The sequence below is a fragment of the Schistocerca cancellata genome, chromosome 5 (assembly GCF_023864275.1).
Source record: "Schistocerca cancellata isolate TAMUIC-IGC-003103 chromosome 5, iqSchCanc2.1, whole genome shotgun sequence".
NCBI lineage: Eukaryota > Metazoa > Arthropoda > Insecta > Orthoptera > Acrididae > Schistocerca > Schistocerca cancellata.
The window spans coordinates 12725510-12749474 of NC_064630.1; positions in this window are offsets into that span (position 1 = coordinate 12725510).

A 23965-nucleotide genomic window follows, 5' to 3' on the forward strand; every position below is an offset into this window, starting at 1 on the left:
AATCTGCTTACTGTATTCATCTCTTGGTCTCCCCCTACGATTTTTACCCTCCACGCTCCCCTCCAATACTAAATTCGTGATCCCTTGATGCCTCAGAACATGTCCTACCAACCGATCCATTCTTCTGGTCAAGTTGTGCCACAAACTTCTCTTCTCCCCAATCCTATTCAATACTTCCTCATTAGTTATGTGACCTACCCATCTAATCTTCAGCATTTAACTGATGAAAGAGGAAAATATAAAAATGCGGTAAATGAAGCAAGCAAAAAGCATTACAAACGTTTCAAAAATGAAATCGACAGGAAGTGCAAAATGGCTAAGTAGAGATGGCTAGAGGACAAATGTAAGGATGTAGAGGCTTATCTCACTAGGGGTAAGATAGATACGGCCTACAGGAAAATTAAAGAGACCTTTGGAGAAAAGATGACCACTTGTATGAATATCAAGAGCTCAGATGGAAACCTAGTTCCAAGCAAAGAAGGGAAAGCAGAAAGGTGTAAGGAGTATACAGAGGGTCTATACAAGGGCAATGTACTTGGCGACAATATTATGGAAATGGAAGAGGATGTAGATGAAGATAAAATTGGAGATACGGTACTGCGTGAAGAGTTTGAAAGAGCACTGAAAGACCTGTGTCGAAACAAGGCCCCGGTAGTAGACAACATTCGATTAGAACTACTGACGGCCTTGGGAGAGCCAGTCATGACAAAACTCTACCATCTGGTGAGCAAGATGTATGAGACAGGCAAAATGAGCTCATATTTCAACAAGAATATAATGATTCCAATCCCAAAGAAAGCAGGTGTTGACAGATGTGAAAATTACCGAACTATCAGTTTAATAAGTCACAGCTGCAAAATACTAACGCGAATTCTTTACAGACGAATGGAAAAACTGGTAGAAGCCGACCTCGGGGAAGATCAATTTGGATTCCGTAGAAATGTTGGAACACGTGAGGCAATACTGACCTTACGACTTATCTTAGAAGAAAGATTAAGGAAAGGCAAACCTACGTTTCTAGCATCTGTAGACTTAAAGAAAGCTTTTGACAATGTTGACTGGAATACTCTCTTTCAAATTCTAAAGGTGGCAGGGGTAAAATACAGGGATCGAAAGGCTATTTACAATTTGTACAGAAACCAGATTGCAGTTATAAGAGTCGAGGGACATGAGAGGGAAGCAGTGGTTGGGAAGGGAGTGAGACAGGGTTGTAGCCTCTCCCCGATGTTATTTAATCTATATATTGAGCAAGCAGTAAAGGAAGCCCCGTGTGGAGTTTGCTGGTCTCCCATCGGGCGCCTCCCCAGGTGGCGGATAGGGGAATGCTCACCAGATATGGTGGGTACCAGGGAAATAAAATACCCGGGGTGGACCAAAACTAGCAACTGCTGCCTTGTAGTATGATATTGGCTTATCAAAGGCTAAAGGAAGAAAACCTTGAGTAAAAATTACCTGGTCCTCCGGGTTGGGGGTTGTGCAGTGGGCCAGCTCCTCACTCACATAAAAACATAAAAATGCTTAAAAACCTAATAATATGCCTCGGAAAAATTGGAACTTTGGACGACGAACTGGCGATGAGAAACGGAAAATTATGTTTGGATGCTGGAATGTGCAAGGTGTTTCCACTAAAATAAATTTACTACCTGCAGAAATTGACATGTTCAACATGGATGTTGTCGTACTCTCTGAAACAAAGAAGAAAGGCCAAGGAGAAGAAGAACTGGATAATTATGTACATATCTGGAGTGGGGTATCAAAAGCAGTAAGAGCCAAAGCAGGAGTCTCCATTATGATAAAGAAATCATGGAAAGAAAGAATCACAAATTGGACATTCATCAATCAACGTATTATAACTGTTGAAATGACATTATTTGCTAGGGAAGTTGTGATTATTGGCGTATATGCACCCACGAACGACACAAAAGATAAGGAGAAAGATACATTTTGGGACACCCTCAGGGAGACTATTGAAAAAATCCCAAGAAGAAAGGAACTGATTATCATGGAAGGGTAGGAATTAGAGAATCTTGTAGAATAGTAGGAAAACATGGAGAGGACGGATATAATGACAATGGGGAACGATTGATTGCAATTTGTGAACAATTAGATCTAAAAATTACCAACACATTTTTCAAACATAAGGACATTCATAAATACACTTGGCAACAGAACACCAAAGAACTTCGTTCTATAATAGATTATATTATCATTAGGCAAACAAGTAGTTTCAAAGCAGTAGACGTCAGATCTTACAGGGGAGCCCAGTGTGGATCAGACCACTATCTAGTTAAAATGAAGTCTTTCTGGCCATGGAAGAATGTAAGGAGTGATACAAGTAACATAAATAAAACAAACCACATTGAGAAAGATGAAAATTTACCTTTTAATATTGACAGCCTACAAGACGAAAGTATCAGAACACTCTTTGCGGCCAGGATGGAAAGGAAACTGGTTGAATCATTTGAAGGAAGTACAGAGGAAATATATGGCTATATAAAAGCTAATGTGAAAATCATAGCAACGGAGGTGTTGGATAAAAAAGATAGCAACCACAACCGTGCAGCAGAGTGGTGGTCAGAGGAACTAGAGGTCCTAGTTAGAGAAAAACGAAATGCATTCCTTCAGTGGTTGAATGATAAATCAGAAGAAACAAGATCAATATACAAGGAAAAGAAGAATGAAGTGATGAAAAAAATAAGGATGGCAAAAAATGAAGCATGGGAAAGAACATGTGCCAAGGTGAATAGCAAATTAGGATTTGGGAGAGCAAAAGAAGCGTGGTCAGTATTGAAAGGGCTTCGACAGGATACAAAAAGCAAAACAAATCTCCAACTGATAACACAAAAGGAATGGGAAGGGTATTTCCAAAAATTATTAAATGAGGACAGAGAAGAATATCTAGAAGAAGGAACAGGGGAAGATAAAGGACATGAAGATGATGAGATCCAGATTTTAGAAAGTGAAGTACTTCAGGCGTTGAGAACAGGAAAGAATGGTAAATCACCGAGACCAGGCAATATCAATCTGGAGTGTCTGAAATATGGTGGTGACAAAATTGTGAAACTGATAACACAGCTCTTCAACAAAATGATACATGGAGATTCAATACCCAACGAGATGAAGCTAGGTTACATTAATACAATATTTAAGAAAGGGGATGGCAAAATTTGTTCAAACTATCGAGGAATTTGTGTTACAAAAAACACATTAATGAGAATTTTTGCGAAAGTAATTAAAAACAAACTGGAAAAAAATTTTAGAACCCAAGAAGAACAATGTGGATTCACGGCTGGGAGATCATGTGTAGTCCATGTTTTCACATTACGACAGATTTTGGAGAAACATAGGGAAAAATCAAAAAATATAGGATTAATTTTCATAGATCTAGAAAAAGCATATGATACTGTTCCAAGAAAATTACTTTGGAGAGCACTACATATGGCAAACATAAACCCTCCCTTGATTAAAATAATACAACAGATGTATAAAGATAACATTTGCCAAGTGAAAGTTGGTAATAAACTTTCACAGAAATTTAGAACAAGCAAATGCCTTTTACAAGGCTGTCCCATGTCACCATCATTATTTAAAATCTATATAGATATTAGCCTTAGAGCATGGTCTCGTAAATGTAATAGTATGGGATTAGAAATAAGAGATGGCGTTTGCCTACATCATTTATTATTTGCTGATGATCAAGTAGTCGTAGCACAAGATGGGGAGGATGCTAACTATATGTGCAATCAACTAGCAGTAGCATACAAAACTTGGGGTTTTAAGATTAATTACCAAAAAACAGAATACTTGACTAATGATTCAGATGAGCTATACATTGAAGGGAAGAAAATCAAAAAGATAAACACTTTCTGTTATTTAGGATCCATTTTAGAAATCGAGGGAAAATCAGAGTCAGAAATCAATAAAAGAATTAGTAGCGGACGGAGGGTCATTGGGATGCTTAACTCAGTCTTATGGAGCAGGAATGTAATGAGCAGAACTAAAAAACTAATATACAAATCCATATTAGAGAGTGTGGTTCTGTATGGAACGGAGACCTGGACAATTAACATGAAGCACATTAAAAAATTACAAGCTCTAGAGATGGACTTTTGGAGAAGATCGGCAAGAATCTCCAGGAAAGAAAAGATAAGGAACACCGAAGTAATAAGGAGAATGGAAATAAAAGAAAGAATATATGACGTAATGGATAGGAAGAAATTACAGTGGTACTGGCATATACGACGAATGGAGAAAACCAGAATACCAAAATTGATACTGGAGTGGGAACCGGAGGGGAGAAGAAGAAGAGGACGACCTATGACAACCTGGCTCCAAAATGTACAGCACACAATGAGGAGAATGGGCGCAGAGGAAGAGGACACACAAGATCGAAACACCTGGAGAAATATTTTGAGATTATAGTTTAAGAACGTTTATTATTTGTATTGTAATTTCCAAGTAAATTATTATGTTGGAGATAAGCCTCTGTAATGAGGAAAAGCTCAAAATAAAAAAAAAGTAAAGGAAGCAAAAGAAAAATTCGGAGTAGGTATTAAAATCCATGGAGAAGAAATAAAAACTTTGAGGTTCGCCGATGACATTGAAATTCTGGCAGAGACAGCAAAGGACTTGGAAGAGCAGTTGAACGGAATGGACAGTGTCTTGAAACGAGGATATAAGATGAACATCAAAAAAGCAAAACGAGGATAATGGAATGTAGTCGAATTAAGTCGGATGATGCTGAGGGAATTAGATTAGGAAATGAGACACTTAAAGTAGTAAAGGAGTTTTGCTATTTGGGGAGCAAAATATCTACATCTACATTTAACTGGTGATGTTCGAAGTAGAGAGGATATAAAATGTAAACTGGCAATGGCAAGGAAAGCGTTTCTGAAGAAGAGAAATTTGTTAACATCGAGTATATGTTTCAAATGGCTCTGAGCGCTATGGGACTTAACAGCTGTGGTCATCAGTCCCCTAGAACTTAGAACTACTTAAACCTAACTAACCTAAGGACATCACACACATCCATGCCCGAGGCAGGATTCGAACCTGCGACCGTAGCGGTCACGCAGTTCCGGACTGCGTGCCTAGAACCGCGAGACTACCGCGGCCGGCAACATCGAGTATAGATTTAAGTGTCAGGAAGTCGTTTCTGAAAGTATTTGTATGGAGTGTAGCCATGTATGGAAGTGAAACATGGACGATAAATAGCTTAGACGAGAATAGAAGCTTTCGAAATGTGGTGCTACAGAAGAATGCTGAAGAGTTATTGAATAGAATTGGGGAGAAGAGGAGTTTGTGGCACAACTTGACTAGAAGAAGGGACCGGTTGGTAGGACATGTCCGGAGGCGTCAAGGGATCACAAATTTAGCATTGGAGGGCAGCGTGCAGGGTAAAAATCGTAGATGGAGACCAAGAGATGAACACACTAAGCAGATTCAGAAGGATGTAGGTTGCAGTAAGTACTGGGAGATGAAGAAGCTTGCACAGGATAGAGTAGCATGGAGAGCTGGATCAAACCAGTCTCAGGACTGAAGACCACAACAACAATAACAATGCATTTTTATTGCTAATAGTAGCTCAAAACCGCACGTGTGAAATTGCACTGTAATAATATTTATGAAAATACCTGTACTGTTACATAGAATACGCAGATTTCATCGAGGCAAGATCTCGTGCGTAAGATTTCGTACTTCGTCCCGGAAAATGTTTGTGTGAATTTGGAATAGTGTCTATCGTGCCGTGGCTACTAGTAAAACATAATGTTTAGAAAAGGGTAAAATAAAATGACTTCAGAAAGTACAAAATTAAGTTAGAAAGAACAATTCTTGGTATCAAGTTCAATAAAAAGTGTTTAAGTGTGAATGTAACTCCAAAATATGTCAAAGTGAACATCAACAGTCAAAGCAAAGCAGCGAAAATAGCTAAAGAAAGAAGTGAAATTATATGGCTCCAATCTGAAATCCGAAACCAACACAGAAAGAAGCAGTTTTTAAACCACCAGTTATATGGATTACTTTTAGAGCTAGGTAAACAACTTACTCCCACACAATTCAACCATGCATTAGATTTTGTCAGTATAATAGCTATGAAAGAACAGCATAAAGTCAGATGTAGGCATAACAATAAGTTGAAAAAGCTTATGTCACAAATTCCAAAGGTGAATGACAATGTACCTTCCACTAAGCATAAATTCTCCAAACGTCTAGTAAATTTAACAAACATCATCTTCAGTGATAAAGAAGTAAGTTTGCTGAATAAAGGGCTTCAACGTAATATCATCCCACCTCTGACTGAAAATAATATTAAAGAATTAATAGTATGCACCAAAATAGCATGTGATACTGCAAAACTAACTCAGAATGATCAGGTTGCCATAGGCCACAAAGTTAACAATTTTATCACCAAACAAATAGAGAAAGCAAATAATAATAATAGTATAAAGCACCATGACACTACAATACTTAAAAGTGTTAATAAGAAACTAAGCGACAATAAAGCTTTAGTAGTAAAAGCAGATAAAAGCAATGCTATTGTTGTAATGTATGAAAGTGGATATGTAAGAAAAACCATTGAATTTTTCAGTAACAATAATATAGTAGAAATTCAGTCTGATCCCACTCTTAAGTTACAGAACAAACTTAAAAATATGATGAAAAAAAGTGATTTCCTCTTAAATGCAAAAGATATACATGAATGCACTGTTATGAACCCTTATGCACCACGTCTACGAGCACAACCCAAGACCCATAAAGTTAACTGTCCCATACGTCCAATTGTTAATTCTCGGAGCAGCCCAACTTATAAAATCAGCAAGAAACTGAATGAGATCCTTAGCAACACATTCAAATTTGAAGAGACATACTCAGTAAACAACAGTTATGAACTTATTAATTGTCTAAAGGAAATTCAGATTCCTGATACTGCTAGGTTTGCATCACTTGACATCACAAACCTCTACACTAACATACCCGTCAAAGAAACAATAGAAATAATTAAAAACAATTTACTTAAACATAAAAATTTGGCATTACCAGAAATATATGAATTCATTGATCTATTAACACTAGTACTATCATACAACTATTTTTCTTTTAATAACAAAATGTACCAGCAGAAAGAGGGCCTGGCTGTGGGTAGCTGCCTTGCCAGTTTGCTTGCAGATAGTTTCATCAATAACTTAGAATATAAATTTTTTAAGGAAAACCCCCAGATAGTAAACAAGATAATTTATTACAAAAGGTATGTTGATGATATAATAATCTTATTTGATGACACAGCAGAAGAAATTGATAACCTTGCAAAAGAAATGAATAAAATGCAACAGAACATCATCTTCACTATAGAGCACCAGACAGAAGTAGGTTTAAATTTTCTGGATCTCTGCATAAGTAGCTCCAACAACAAACACAAATTTCAAGTATACAGGAAACCAACATACACAGATAACACAATTAATAAATCATCCTGCCACCCAGATAAACATAAGACGACTTCATACAGAGCAATGCTAAACAGAATGCACAAAATACCACTAGAATCAGCTGACCAAATAGAAGAACTAAACACCATCAAAGCAATTGCTTACAATAATGGTTACAATCCAAAATTAATAGATTAACTAAACTCTAAGATAAATCTGCACATAAACAAATACAATAACAAAAGAACATTAAAGAATGCCACAACACAGCCAAAAGAAAAATATGTAAGCTTGCCATTTGTAGGAAAGCTGTCATATAAAATAGCAAAGCTGTTCCAAGGAACAGATATCAAACATTAAAAATAATATCAAACCGTACAATCAATCAGGAATATACAAACCTAACTGCAACTCATGTCCAAAAACATACATAGGCCAAACAGGGAGAAACTTCAGCATACGGTTTCGAGAACACATGGATGCTCTTCGTTTAAAAAACTTAAATAAATCCACATTTGCCCAACATGTAGCAGAAGAAGAACATCAAGTAACAGACATATCCCATAACCTACAAGTTCTCCACCTAGCCAACAAAGGAAAAAGAATGAACCTCCCAGAAGAAATCGAAATTTATTCACATAAACATGCATCCCCTTCTGACATACTTAACGACCAAACAGAGCTACCAAACCGAATATTTCTGAAAAACTTCCACACTCTACTTATCAAACCACTCACTAAGCACAATCAAGAAATAACATAATCTAATATAAACCTAACAAATGCATGTAATAGTATAAAACATAAAAATCTTAATTCTATCTTTGTTGTATTGTAAATGTATGAATTACTGCTTTGTATAAATGTGTTATGTTAGTTTATTATCTTCAATACTACAAAATAAAAAATTGTATACATTGTACTTAGAATACTTCTGTCACCCAAGTCAATGTTTAGAAAACAGTAGCTTATCTTATAACCTCAAAACTTTCGAAAAATATAACTCTGTCCATAGATAAACCGTTTGTATGTAAACAAAAACTGTCAGTCGACAACATGGTGGATAACGCAGTGCGCCTGTGTAAAATACGTGATAAAAAGTGTTTGTGTTGTTGCAAGAAAGAAGAAAAGCCAAGAAAAAACAAGGAGAGGAGAATGTAAGTAAAATGAACAACTGATAGTGCGTAACTTTAAACTCGCGAAACTGTAGTAAATGATTAGAATCGTTGCTTTTGCACAGACCTGCTGCAGCATCCAAACTGCTGTCGAGATTGTACTACTGTAGTAACTGAAGATACATGTAATTTGCCAGCTGAAGATGGGTGCAAACCCGAAATGCATATTGGCATAAATAAAACGCATTAAAAAGTGGCTGGTTGCTGTATTTTTACAATGAAATATTATAAAAATAAAATAAATTTTAAGCTCCCTGACACAAAAAATTCTCCGTAGCAGAAAAGGAGATGTATTGCCCCCTTTAATATAGGTAATAACGTTCTGATATAAGCGTCGTCGCGTTTATGGATCGCTAAGTAAATAAAATAAAAACACAATAAATCTATAAATGATAAAGTGTGAGGTTTACATACAAATAGGCTACCTAAGCAACGTTGGTAAATACCAAAACAACAGTATCAAATAGTTGAGTATTATGTCTTAGTTAATGTACTCCGAAAAATTGGCAATATGTATACGCGACCGTCAGTGGCGCCTGCGCTCACCTCACGCTACTGCCCTTTCGGGCCGACGCACCTGGTTGGTCACGTGACGACCCGTGCGCCGCACACCTCGCATCATCGACTCGTGCCCGCGGCTTCATGAAGCGTCAGTTAGTATAGTACACTGTCATCAAGCCACTGCAGGATGTAGGCCTCGTCAGACAGACTAATGCACGGAACTAAGTTGGTACGTAATTATGTAAAAAAAAGTGATGAAAAATAAATAGGTAACTCTATTCCGTATCAACGTTACGTTAATTAAACACAGTTTGGTTATCACATTTTATATAATAAGTAGTCAAAATTTCAGTGCAGTTTTTGAGGTGTGAATGCGGAACACGTAGCACTGGAGGAGATGACTCTAACCATAGGAGGCCTATACCCAGCACTAACGAAAGTTTTCTGTTCTACAAACGATAGCTGCTGTTAAATTATTTTTTCTTCCACTTAGATGGTGATTCAACCGAAATACTAGGGTTGTTTTTTAAGTAAGGGCCGTTTTTATTTTTAAAAAAAGATACAAATACTTTTGTAAAAAAACTTTTATTTTCTGATTCTACACACTTTTACCTATTTTTCTACATAGTTGCCTTGTTTATTTAAGCACTTGTCATACCGTGCAACTAAGTTTTTAATTCCCTCTTCAAAGAATTCGGCCGCCTGCTCCGACAGCCAAGAGTTCACGGCCGCTTTAACTTCATCGTCGTCATTGAAGCGCTGCCCGCCAAGATGGTGTTTCAGGTACTGGGAAAGGTGAAAATCGCTAGGAGCAAGGTCGGAGCTGTATGGTGCTCCTGGCAGTTGCCTGTCAAGAGTCATGAGTGTATATGCAACTATCTGAGTTTTTCTATACATTTTCAAAGTATGGTTACCTTAAATTTCACCTTCCTTCGTTGTTACATTTGGTACACGAAAGTGTCTTCTATGAAACATATCCATTTCTCAACCTATAGATGATATAATTCGTCTTTCAGTTGATGATGGTCGATATAGTTGCTACTGGTCAAAAATAACACTTTTGTTCGCGTGGCCATCTTCCGCGACAACTGTTAAAATCTGTTACTATTTTTTATCCGTCTTGAACTGACTGCAGCCAAATTAAAAAGATTTCCATCAGACGCGTTTCGGTTTTATTTATAAAAAATCTTCCGTGATTATTCTGCCAATTCGACACATATGTTTGTAAATTTTTTGGTTGTTTTAGGTAAAAAAAGAAGCCTTTTGTTTAGACAGTTGGTGTGCAAGTTACTTATGGTGTTTCTTTATATACACATAAAAAAGTTTTGCGTCGCCACAGTTCCCAGAACACCTGAAGATAGACATTCACTGTAGATATTGTATCACAGAGACAGTCCCTTTGACTATTCAGAGAACTCACTAAACCCGCACAAAAATGTAAACAACCATGCATCAGCAGCGCCTATTAGACGGAGGGGGCCCGACAGCCGGTCATTTCCAGTCATTCCACCAGGAAGGAGGTACATGGCTCGCGTTGTCTGTAGTTCAACCATGCCTAGACGGTCAATACCGCGGTCCTGTCGCGTCCGCATTGTTACTACGTACCAGTAAGATCTCTCAACAAGGTAAGTGTCCAGGCGTCTCGGAGTGAACCAGAGCGATATTGTTCGGACTTGGAGGAAATACAGAGAGACAGGAACTGACGACGACATGCCTCGCTCTAGTCGCCCAAGGACTACTACTGCAATTTATGGCCGCTACCTACGGACTATTGCTTGGAGGAACCCTGACAGCAACACCAACATGTTGAATAAGGCTTTACGTCCGGCCACAGGACGCCGTGTTACGACTCAAACTGTGCGCAATAGGCTGTATGGTGCGCAACTTCACTCCCGACGTCCACGACGAGGTCCATATTGAACCACGACAGCATGCAGCGCGGTACAAATGGTCCCAATGACCTCATGGGCCGGTCGTCGGTGACGTGTTTGGAGGCTACCCGGTCAGGCTGAGCGCCTTAGACACACTGTCCAGCGAGTGCAGCAACGTGGAGGTTCCCTGCTGTTTTGGGGTGGCATTATGTGAGGCCGACGTACGCCGCCGTTGGTCATGGGAGTCGCCTTAACGGCTGTACGATACGTGAATTCCATCCTCCGACCGACATTGCAACCATATCGGCAGCATATCGGCGAGGCATTCGTGTTCTGAATTACTTACTTCAGGATAAAGACATCGTTCGACTAGAGTGGCCAGCATGTTCTCCAGACATGAACCCTATCGACCAAGCCTGGGATAGATTGTAAAGGGCTGTTTATGGACGAAGTGACCCACCAAACACTCTTAGGGATCTGCGCCGGATCGCTGCTGAGGAGTGGGACAATCTGGCTCAACAGTGCATTGATGAAGTTATGGATAGTATGCCACGATGAATACAGTCATGCATCAATGCAAGAGGACGTGCTACTGGGTATTAGAGGTACCGGTGTGTACAGCAATCTGGACCACCACCTCTGAAGGTCTCGCTGTATGGTGATACAACAAGCAATGTGTGGGTTTCATGAGCAATAAAAACGGCGGAAATGATGTTTATGATGATCTGCATTCCAAATTTCTGTACAGGTTCCGGGAGTCTCGGAACCTAGGTGATGCAAACCTTTTTTTGATGTGTGTATTTCCACTCCTTCCCTCGTTGCTGGCAGCTGTTGACGTCTAAGGACTGTGATACATATTTATACGAAGCTGTTTTGACCTGTGTGTGTGTGTGTGTGTGTGTCTTCGTTCGTGTGCGTGAGTTAGTGAAAATTTGTGAAATTGTTTTGTGTGTTAGGTAGAGACGTGGGGGTTGGGGAGTGGGGATGGGCCTGGACGGTGATTGTAGGACGGTTATATGTGAATATTAAGTGATCAATCAGTTTAAAGTGCGTGTGATTTTCCAAGTTAGTCTGATCAATTATGAGTTCATTATGTTCTGTTATGATTTTTTGGATGTGGTTGTTTTATTGTAAGGTAAGGAGGCTTTTTTGTTGTTGTTTATCCTTATGAGTTCCATAGCCGTGTTCTGGCTGTAACTTTACGTTGGTGGTGGTGTAAGAATTCTCCAAAAGTTGAATGATTTGTCCTTTGATTAAATGCTTTCACATGTTCTTTGTATCAGGTGTCAAGTGTCCTCCTGGTTTGACATATCTATCTTCCATCACATGTATTGAATTTTGGTTGGTATATTCCTGATTTATGATGTACATGAGTCTTTTTATTGTTTTTAGGAAGTATTTCTGAATCGAGTTGTTGGTTTGGTGGGCTATCTTTATGCCCTGTAATTTTGAAAGTATTGATTATTCTGTGTGTGAATTTGTGGCTGTACATCATTGTGTACCATATTTTACTTTCTGTTTCTTCCACATTTTGTGTCATTCCTATTCTTGTGTTCTGTGTATTTGTTTGTATGTGACTTTGTCCTTGAATTGATGACAGCAGGGACTCCGTTCTTTTCTGTTTCTCGATTTTCTACTAGCAAGGATGGAAGGAGCAGAATATGCAGAGAAACGCCGTAAGTAACTTGCGAACTAACTCTATAAACAAAACACTGTTTTAACCTAAAACAACAAAAATGCACAAACGTATGCATCCAGTTTGCAGAATAACCACGGAAGATGCTTTAAGCGAAACGCGTCTAGTGTAATTCTTTTTAATTAAATTGCTGTCGGCTGAGGATAACCAACAGTAACAGATTGTCAACAATAGATTTAACATATCTAGCTGATGGCAAATAATAATTATTTTCTATAACTCTTCTAATATTGTATTTCGGGATTCCTATAAGAAATCCATATTTACAATGCTGAAACCAACTCTGTAGTTTGGCACCCTGAACTGAGGATCTATAACAAATAAAAACGATAAGAGGATTTCATAGGGGAGCAGCTCATCTGGCAAATTTTTCACATGTTAGCAAAGTACACTTTGGTGCAGTATTCAATCATTCGACAGTTTCCAAAAGTAAACCTCATCAAGTAACGCTGGAGGCCAACAAATCATGCTTCAATCACACAACTGTAATCCAAGCTCCATACTAACGTATTAATCATAATACTAAATTTTCAACGACTACACAAATATTAAACACACGAATAATTTACGAGCGGTTTTAGATTCCTTCAACAATTGGAATTTCACAATTCTGTGCAAAGAACAGTAGACTCAAGCATAGTTATCAGCTCACTCATTTACACTTCTACAAGTTTTAATATGCAACTGAAACACTCCTGTAAGATAACATTAATTTAAAGTTAAATGGCGCTAGCCTCCTGGAAGCTTAATTCTACTTTGAAATATATATTTATGTTTAGCTTATGTTAGCTAATATCCCTGAACTTAAGGAGAGCCATGTCAATAAACGGACTTTAGAGACTTGCCAAGAGTTAGTCCGTGTGAGTTGATGTTGTGGGCAATTGTGTTAACTTAAGATGTTTTTCTTTCTGTGAATACAAATCATAATCGAGGTTGGCAATGATTCGGAAACATGGTCGACGGTTTTTGTTACTATACATTTTTTGGTATCTGTGTTTATGTAATTAATATTGCGTTATGGAGACGTGTTTTCTTTTCTTAATATTTACATGGCACATCACACAAGTGTGCTCAGAAACAACTGTAGAATGTACTGCAGCCCGTTTCATTCATGATACGCTTTTGGCGAAGTCCATAAGTTAGATTTTCTGTGTGGTTGAATGGGGGCTCAGAATTTAATTTCCTTAACTTCTTCAGGCATAGAAAACTCCATAACCTGCATCAAAATATGGAATAATGTCACATGCAAATAGGAAAACAAATATACCATAATATCTGAACACGTTTACTTCACTATTTATTTACTGCTTATTTAGCCCGATCAGATTAGGTCTTAAGGGCCTCGCTTACATCTGACTAAGAAGTAAACATACAAAACCTATTATATAGCAGTCACAATAATAATATTTGCTTTATTAGTAAAAATAATAACTGGCAATAACAAAAATAATGTTAATAATAATAACAACAGTATTAACATTAACAATGACGATAAAACAATGTATGAATGAAGAGCAATGTTCATTGTTATTACATAACAAACTCAATAATAATAATTTGCATTATTAATAAAAAGTAATAACCTGGAATTGTAATAATGATAATAATAGTAACAAAAATAATAATAATCATAAAAATGGAGGAATTAAAAATGACATTGATTAATTTAGCGCTTTTCAAGCTTTGTTTGTTATGAAAAGAAGTGGAAGGGAGAATGAAAGAGGAGACTGTTGAAATGAAAGTGACACTGGCTGCTAGGAAAGAAGAGAATTTCAATAGGAACTCTGTAGATAAGAGGAGGGGGGGAGTGTGAGGGGGAGGGAGGATGGATGAGTGTGAGCTGCAAAAGTAAATACCTATTATGATAGAAGGTGGACCGTTACGACATTGCGCCACAGTAGCTTCTATAACCTTCATACATCAATAGATTTTTCCGTGTGTAATTCAGTATTACTACATTCTGTCTGCTGTTGACGGTCTAAACACCAGGCTGGCCGGAGAAAGACCAGACGGAAGGTTTGTGCCCGTTCAAAGACTTAACGTAGGTACCTAGGTTATTTTTGCTGATTTTTCTCTAAGATTTGACTGAGGGGATTGTTATAGTCTAGGCGGTTAGCCCATCTAATAGATGTACGGAATACTGTGAAAAACTGCTCTCCCACTTTATTTATATCCTTTAGTGTGATAAGTAATGTTGTAACTTTCAAAGGACGTCTCATTACTTTACTGGCCACATATTTCAAGAGCATTTTATGATGTAGAGGAACAGTATTTTACTACTCAGCTTGGTGCAAGCTAAAAAGAATAGTCTAACTTTTATCGTATGTGAAATATAATTAACTTCTTTCATGTTGGTGACTTTAATCTCGATATTCAGATGCTGCATAAATTAAGTGATTTCACATGGGCTACGAAAGAGACTATATCATGAATAACTCAGTACTGGTTAGTTTTTGAACAAAGATTAATTAGGATTTTACTTCATCCCAAAGAACTGACTGACACGGTTTTAGATTGATAATCTTGAGTCTTTGCAAGATGATTGCTGTGATGTCAAGTGGTGATATTTCCATACAGCAGCGAGTCCAGAAAGTTGGCGATCTTTCCTTGCTGAAAGTTGGGTTGCGCGAAGTTGTTTGTTCCATGCATCTGAAGGGAGGGGTGTTCTACATCGCTAGCAGGAAGTGTTGGCTTTAATGTGTTAGAGTCTTGGACAATATGTTTCTACATTTGTCGGCCTGAAGTACTTATTTTCCGTTTATCTTTCATGTAGAGTGGTAGCGGATATTAGATCTACTGAACGCGAGTGACCTTGATTTTGTTGTGACTTTGGTGTCTATCGTTGTTGCAACAGCACCACTGCAGCACCCTGTCTCTCTGTAGTCACTTGTGTAAATGTAAAACGTCAAGAGTCTGAAATAATTCTCTCACATTTCGGCTGTCAGGCTAATTGTAGTAAAGTACTTTTTTGTGATTGTCAGCTATAATAAAGATGAAGTTTTTCCAGCCGATACTAGGGGAGTTAAAGTAACTCCATGATATTACTGTTTCGTGGGATTATTTCCATGCTTTGAAATTAACCCTGTCACCGACTAACTATACTGCAGATTTGAATCTGGCGGTCAGTAGGAGCATTCGTTCATTAATCCACGTACACCACAGTGCAATATTTTCGTCATTATCTAACAACAGATCTATTCTGGATCTAATGTTTCAACTTGCCACCGCAGCATATCACTTCTAGAGGATTCTAGTCTCACATTCAGACATATATTCCACACGATGTTGTAAATTTTCCTACTTTCTTCTTCGGTGTTTGCTGACTCACAGTTCCTAAGATCATGCTAGAGCAGCCACTTTCTTGCAGACGGGCACGATCTGAGAGCTTTTCCTTGAAAGTTTGGTTGTTAACATGCAGTATTTTAATGCTTCCACTCTCTGAATTTGATATATGATTACATGGTTTCGCTTGGGTATCTCTGAGCTGCACCTAATCAGATATTGGTAATTCCGCACGTAACTTGACAACCGAGCGACAGATTCCTGCATAGCGGACGAACGCGAATTCCAACGATAAAATTTCTGTGGTTACTCAGGAATGTATTGTGAATATTTTGAAATAATGGACTTCTGTCTATGGTAGCGCATTATAGAATAATTGTCTTTCGTTCGATTTCTTACCCCCACTTAATTTTGTACTTGTATTAGACTGAAAACATCTCGACAATCGTATATGCTGTGTGCCTTTTATGGAAACAAACGTCCCATTCACTCTTGGTGCTTGCTCTTGACGACATTAATGTCCACTTCTCTTTGTCATGCGACCTTGCTCCCAGTACCGCTCGGATCTCTTTCCAGTAGGTTTTTCCGACAGTGTTAGCTGCACCTTAATAGTGATACAGAGCGGTATGAATAGGTTTACTGACGCAGAATTGGCGCACGTCAGCCTCATGTATGGGATCACTAAGTGCAATGGAAGATACGGAATATTGTCAAACGGGAGGCAGGAAAGCACTCAGTGTACATACAACATGACGTACCAACTGAATTGTGTGACGCTCCTATGACTGATAATTCAAAAATTGCGAAAACTTTCAACAATCTTTGTTAATATTGAAGAATGTTCCAACCGTTTTTCAGTAGAAGAAGTCTTATGAACTGAAGGGATATGCAGTGAATGAAACTGTTTTGTAGTCCTTTATTGGAAACACTACCGGTTTCATATCGATAAAGGTGCATCCTTAGGTGACTGGTCCTCAAACAATCTGGAAGATACGATGTACCACTGTTGAGGCTTAAAAATTATTAGCCAGTATAGGCTGTTGTCAATAGTGAAACTGGCATTCAACAGTAGTAGGTGAATGTCAAACTGGAGACATGGGAGTCATAAGACGACTAAGCAAATGAGAAAACTACAACTGTCACTTACGGCAATGCTACGGACTGGTAATTGGTGGTTTTGTTTTGGAAGACCATCTTGGCTAACATTTATTCCGACTGGAAGAGTCTTCATTCACTTTGAATACCATCAATACGGAAATCTTTATCTAGTAGAAAAAAGAGCCTTAATTATTAACAACGTACATAGCTGTGGCTTCCCTATGTACAAATCAGTATGTTTTAACGATCACTATCTGAGTGTAGCAATAAAAATAGGATTAAATTAGTTCAGTTGAAAACGCAAGAGCCACAGCTTTTAAGAAACTAGGAATAGCACCAACATACTTCGCTAAATCAATATTCCAATAAAGATAAGCTTTTATGGTGCTGACGGAATTTCAAGCAGAATTCAGAAAACTTGTTTTAATAAGTAATGTCGTGGGTGATATATATGATACTGGCACATGGAAGTTTTCCAGACAGATTAAGATATTCAATAATTAAGTCCATTCTTAGGAATGGTGACATGAAAGACATAAATAATTATTGTCTAAATTTCTTTGTGGCATTTTTTCCAAAATATTGGAAAAAAATAGTACACTCGTGAGTTGTCTCTCCTTTAAGAAGGAACAATTTATTTCGAATCCAGAAGCGTTGCTAGACTGAAGATCATATTTATGAATTTACTCACCAAATGTCACAAGACTTAAATAACAATTATCACTATTCGGTATTTTTTGTGATTTTTTCAAGTCGTCTGATTGTGTAGAGAAACTCAATTTTATGGAACACAACTAGGAAGGAACGAAAAATAGAGTTCACAGGTTTCAGTTTTTATTCCGTACCTATCCAATACGTATGTGAATGACTTTCCTCTTAAGTTTAATTGCGTAGGCTTCCGCGGCCAGAGTGAGCCGACATAAAAGTTTTCTCGGTATTGTACCGCGTCATAATGTAAAAAAACTACTGCTGCTGGAGAAAAAAGCCAACCATGCGCAGGGAACAGTAACAACAAAATATAAAGGACACTGCATAGCTAGAACGCACCATTAGACCCAGAAGAAAGCCGCGGCCGAAACGTTGGTTTCTTTCTCCAGCAGCAGTAGTTTTTTACATTATGACGCGGTACCATATCCAGAAAACTTTTATGTCGACTTTCCTCTTAAAATACAACAAGCAGACATGGTATTTTTTGGAGACGGTACCGGCGTTCAAGCTCGACTCAGTATATTCAATTTTTTTGGGACACTTAAGACAAAATATAATTTTAATCTGGTACAAACTCTCGGCATGCGGGCAGACGCAGACAATTTCATAGGTTTTCTCAAGTAATCGTAATTTATTTAGTTTCATAATGTTGAAAAATGTCTTTCTCTAATATCTTGACAGAAATATGGTAGCACCTTGCTACCTCATTACGAACACGTGGAGAGTCTACCCCAAGGAAAACAATTCAGATATCCTGAGCAGTTTTAACGTAAAAGGATTTTCTTTAAATTAGGAATCACACCGCAGGCAATCAGTTGCATCTGCTCGCACAGAGCAGCAGATTTCAGTTGAAACGGTAAACTATCTCTAAAATAGAAAACTGACATAACTTTGGCAGTGTCCTCAGAAAACTATTCTTGTAATACTTTTAAAGCCACAATGAATTCTTCAGGCCTTGCGTTTTCTTTAACGACAGTGAGTTTCGAGAAATGGACTGTGTTTGTGAGAATTTGTCCCTTCAACAAACTGATTTTCTTTTAGCTGCATCCCCATCGAATCAGAAAGCAGCTGTTTCTCACCTTGCAATGTCTTACTGTGAGAAGTGAGCAGGCAAATCGACTGAAAGGGCAAGGTCTGGAATAGATTCCGGATGTCCTAATTTTCCTTCCTGCACTCCTTTTTCCTCCATAAATTTAACAATTGCGGGAGTTACACCGAAACATCGTTACAGCCATTTCACTTGACTTAATTAACGAACTTCGTAGTAACATATAAAGTCTCAACACGCTTCGCTCGCATCAGTCCTAAAAATATTACAACTGACAGTGGAATAATGCGCGCCTTGTAGTGTAACGACGTAAGTTTTTTATAAACGATTTTCTTTTGGCATATGAGCATGTGTAGACTTCGTCACCTACGTCAGTTACAACCCACTTTAAAATTATTAATATTCTTTTTAAATTGTCTCAGAATGGTTCTTGAACGAACCTGTAAAACGTCATTTGAGTCGTATGCGCAGAATTACGTCACTCAGTCCAATTGGTTTGCGTAAACTTTTTCAGTTTAGATGTCGTTTGTTTCTCCTCAGAAATTATATCAATGCACGTTATCTGATTTAATAAATATTAGAACCACATTGAATAAACTTTCGAGATTCAAACTCGCGATGGACGTTGTCAAAAATTAATAATCTTGGCAAACATATTATTAATTCATTCACATAATTCTTCATAAATAAATTCTCGCAACACGTATTTAAACTTTTGTAGCATCCACTAGTTTATTATTTTCCTACATATAGACGTGAACCTGAGCCTTGACAAGACAGGACTGGACATTTACATCATGATTAAACTTTCTATGACGTCATTGTTGTACAAAGTTTACAAATTCTCAATTATTTAATTTTTAGAAGCACGACGCAACAACTCGGTTTCAGGATCTTCTGTTGCTCTTTGGCTGTCGACCCGCGACGTACAGTGGCCAGCAATTTTCTCTCTGGTCCCGGCAGCGAAGATGCTGTCTCCGTTCGTTGCGCCGCCCTCTCCATACATGAAACATAAAAAATAAATACAAAACTTTAGATAATTCACAGCTATTACAAATATTACAAAAATACATAAACAAAACAATAAATTAAACTTATATTTACCTGCAAACTGGGCTGAACTGATGGATGGGGGACGCTTTAATTTCACGTCCCACTACAGCCTGCGAATTCAGAAATTTTAATATCAGTGCCACCAAACCTCTCCATGCTTCATGCCTGAAAATGTAGCGCAAAGTGCCCCTTGATGTACAGAACAAAGAGTCCCGTCTGTCGGTCACTGTGATTTTTTGCCCTTTCATTGTCAGGCGAATCTTTAAATTCTTTCCTCATGATACTGTAATGTCGATTCACAGTAAATTCGTAATACCCATCGATTCTGCGAATACGTGAAAGATACTGAGAATTCTCATCCCTCTCTTTCATCGAACTAAAGAAGTGCTGACGGAGCGAGGTGGCTCGGTGGTTAACACAGTGGACTCGCATTTGGGAAGACAACGTTCACGTCTGGCAAAACTGGTTTAAGTTTTCCGTGATCTCACTGAACTCTCCATAAGAACAGGCCAGGAAGGCCCAACGGTACCGACCGGCCGCCGTGTCATCCTCACCCACCACAAGCTTCACTGGATTCGGATATGGAGGGCCATGTGGTCAGGACACCGCTCTCAAATGGTTCAAATAGCTCTGAGCACTATGGGACTTAACATCTGAGGTCATCAGTCCCCTGGAACTTAGAACTACTTATACCAAACTAACCTAAGGACATCACACACATCTATGCCCGAGGCAGGATTCGCACCTGCGACCGTAGCAGTCGCACGGTTCCAAACTGAAACGCCTAGAAGCGTTCGACACCGCTCTCCCGGCCGTATGTCAGTTTACGTGACCGGAGTCGCTAATTCTCGGTCAAGTAGCTCCTCAGTTTGCCTCACAAGGGCAGAGTGCACCCCGCTTGCCAACAGCGGTCGGAAGACCTGATGGTCACCCATCCAAGTGCTAGTCCAGTCCGACAGCGCTTAACTTCGGTAATCCGAAAGGAACCGGTGTTACCACTGCAGCAATACCGTTGGCGATCTCACTAAATCGCTTCAGGCAATTTCCGGGATGGTTCCTGTGAAAGGGCGCATCCGACTTCCTTCCTTGTCCTTCCCTCATCCGATGGGACCGATGACCTCGCTGTTTGGTCAGCCCCCCCCCCCCCCCCCCTTAAAAATCAACCAACCTAATGAAATGTTCCTTTTTACCGAGAACCTCTGAGAAGGAGTGAGAAAATCCAAGACCGGCCGAGACTTGGCCTGCACGGGGTCGGAACGCCCGGCCCGCATATGGTTTGGCTAACACGTTCTAACTCATCCCAAACGAGTCCCGTTGGTTTCAGAATGGGGATCTGGCCAGGCCAGTTGTAACACTACGCTCGGGCGCACGATACTCTTTAAAGCCTGTACTATGGTAAGTTGACGGGCTTCACCTTATAAGAAAGGATTTTGGTATATATGTTGACCGCGTGTACCTGAATGGAGGCAAAATCAGACTTACACCCACTCAGTAACAACAATGATACGTCAAGCAAGTCTTAAGTGCAACTACACGTCAGGACGGACAAGAAACAACACAGCAGATGCTACCAATTGTTAATAAAACGGTCGCCAGCCTAATTAGGCATTAACTGAGTTTCTTCCCTGTACAAGTGGATGTACCTTCAAGCATAACCACACGTAGTAACACTGCATTATATGGTAAATTTTAGAACCAGAAAATCTACTGAACTAATATTTTCACTTTCTGTACTAATATGGACACGCCATAAATACACAACAATACACTATAATGCTTACTACAAACTTCGTATTGTCTATTGATCTGATTGAAATCGGGCATAGGTTACCCTAGAAATAGCACTTTCGAAACACACATACAATGTCAATTTTAAAAAGGGTAAAACACTGATAAATTTTGTTTTTATCTTGACTTTAACTTTGCTGGTCAAATTGGTTCAGTACACTTCAGAATTCAAATGAATAGAAAAGAAAGAAAGGAGGGAGGGGGAGACCCTGAAACTGTTATGATCACTGTATTGAAATTTTAATTATTGAAATCCTTAAGCACTCAAGATTTCGAATATATGAGTAACTACTCTTTTTGTTTTATTTCCTGCTCATTTAACTACCATTATTTTTATCTCAAATTAATTAAATTTCATTACTAAACCAATTTCAACATTATCTTCGAACTTTGTCACACCGATGTTATTTACCTATATATTCATTGCCAACAAAGTTCCTTAAACATCATTCTAACATAGATAGGTCTGCAGGTAATTATTATTAACATAAACTTTAAATCTACATCTCGGGACACTCGGATTGCACAACATGTGGAAAGGACCCTGTTTAGGTTAGTTGTGAGGATAACAAAATGATAGGAGAGTTCTGGTAAAATTTAAGTTGTTATTGAACAGTATGTAACAAAAGTAACACTGGTCCACACGAATACAGTACTAAAAATTTCAACCTGTTCGTATCGATGAGGCGGTGGCCGGCAGGAGGCGAGATGGCGAGGCACACAGCACACATGCAATCACAGCAATGGCTCTTGAAATATTGGCACTTTACTTCTTCATAGCGTCGCAATACTTTTCCATTTAGTGCCTATGGAATATTGCCATGCTGTATAGGCGTCGGAAACGGCGCATCCGAGGCTCAACGAAATCACATTTTCCAGGAGAACCTCCTCGATCCAGAACGTGTTTCCTAGACCGATGCCCAACTCCGACTACTACTGCTGAGCCCGTTATGCCGCATAGCGCCCGTGTGCATTTTCCCGCGCTCGCCTGCCATCCACCTTTTACCGCTCCCATACAGACAGGGTATTCACCCGAGGTTTTGCATTCTACACATTCTAATACATTGCCTACGTATGGACCAGGCGCACAATTACAACTTTAACATTTTACAATAGTTTCAACATTAGTTACACTTTACTTCTATTATAACATTACTTGAAATTTGACATAAACATTAATATTCACATCGAAAATTGTTTACAGTTTCTTTAACATTATGGCATGAAACAAAAAAGAAATGAAATCAGAACATCGATTATACTAATTTATCGAAAATCAGTAGAAAAAATTATTATATGTACAATAGTATAGCGTTGTTGTTGTTACACAGTCTCTTCAGGAAAGTTATTGCCCACAAACCACTGCCTCACAGGTTCTTTTATGACACGCTGCATTGTCATGCTGGAACAAACAGTCATGCTCTCCAAACAGTTCCTCCACTGTACGCAGTACAGAATGTTGTCATGCGACTCCGTCTTCAGTGGTTTCCTTATCATAATAAGATGACCAATTTCTAACCACGAACAACACCACCTCGGAGTACGACCACCTCTCCATACATCACCGTTGGCACTAAAAATCATGGCAGATAACGCTCTCCATGGATTCGCCAAACCTAAACGCACCCATCACATTCTACAGCGTGATTCATCACTCTAAATCACTCATTTCCAGCGGTCCACTGTCCAGTGGTGTCGAACTTTACGCCTCTCTAGCCATTGCCTGCTGGAACGTGTGGCTTATGACAAGATACTCGACCATTCTAACGACTCATTCATTCTGCTGATGTCATGCGATTTCTTACTGCCAACCTCCATAATGCTCGCTTTTCCCTGGTTTCGGCTTAGCTCGATTTAACTGTGGTTGTTCCTTCGCGTGCCTCGTGATGGCTGGGTGTTGTGTGCTGTCCTTAGGTTAGTTAGGTTTAAGTAGTTCTAACTTCTAGGGGACTGATGACCATAGATGTTAAGTCCCATAGTGCTCAGAGCCATTTGAAACATTTTTTGTTCCTTCGCGTTCCCAGTTCACAATGACGTTACCAACAGTCGACTTGGGCAGACTTAGAAGCTTAGGAAAACTCCAGTTGGATATTTTACTCAGTGACTATTCCACGTTCAGGGTCACTGAGTTCTGCTGACCACCCACTCTGCTAACGCTGCTTCCCTGACAAGACAATAGTCACTGACTTTTTTCGGGCTGGCGCGTACGCCTCCCTTGACGTCTTCTGGTAAATTCCGCACTACACTGGGGCTTCTAAGTACATCTGATCACGTAGTGTACGCGATCGGCATTTGTATCGTAGTCCATCATTTGATTC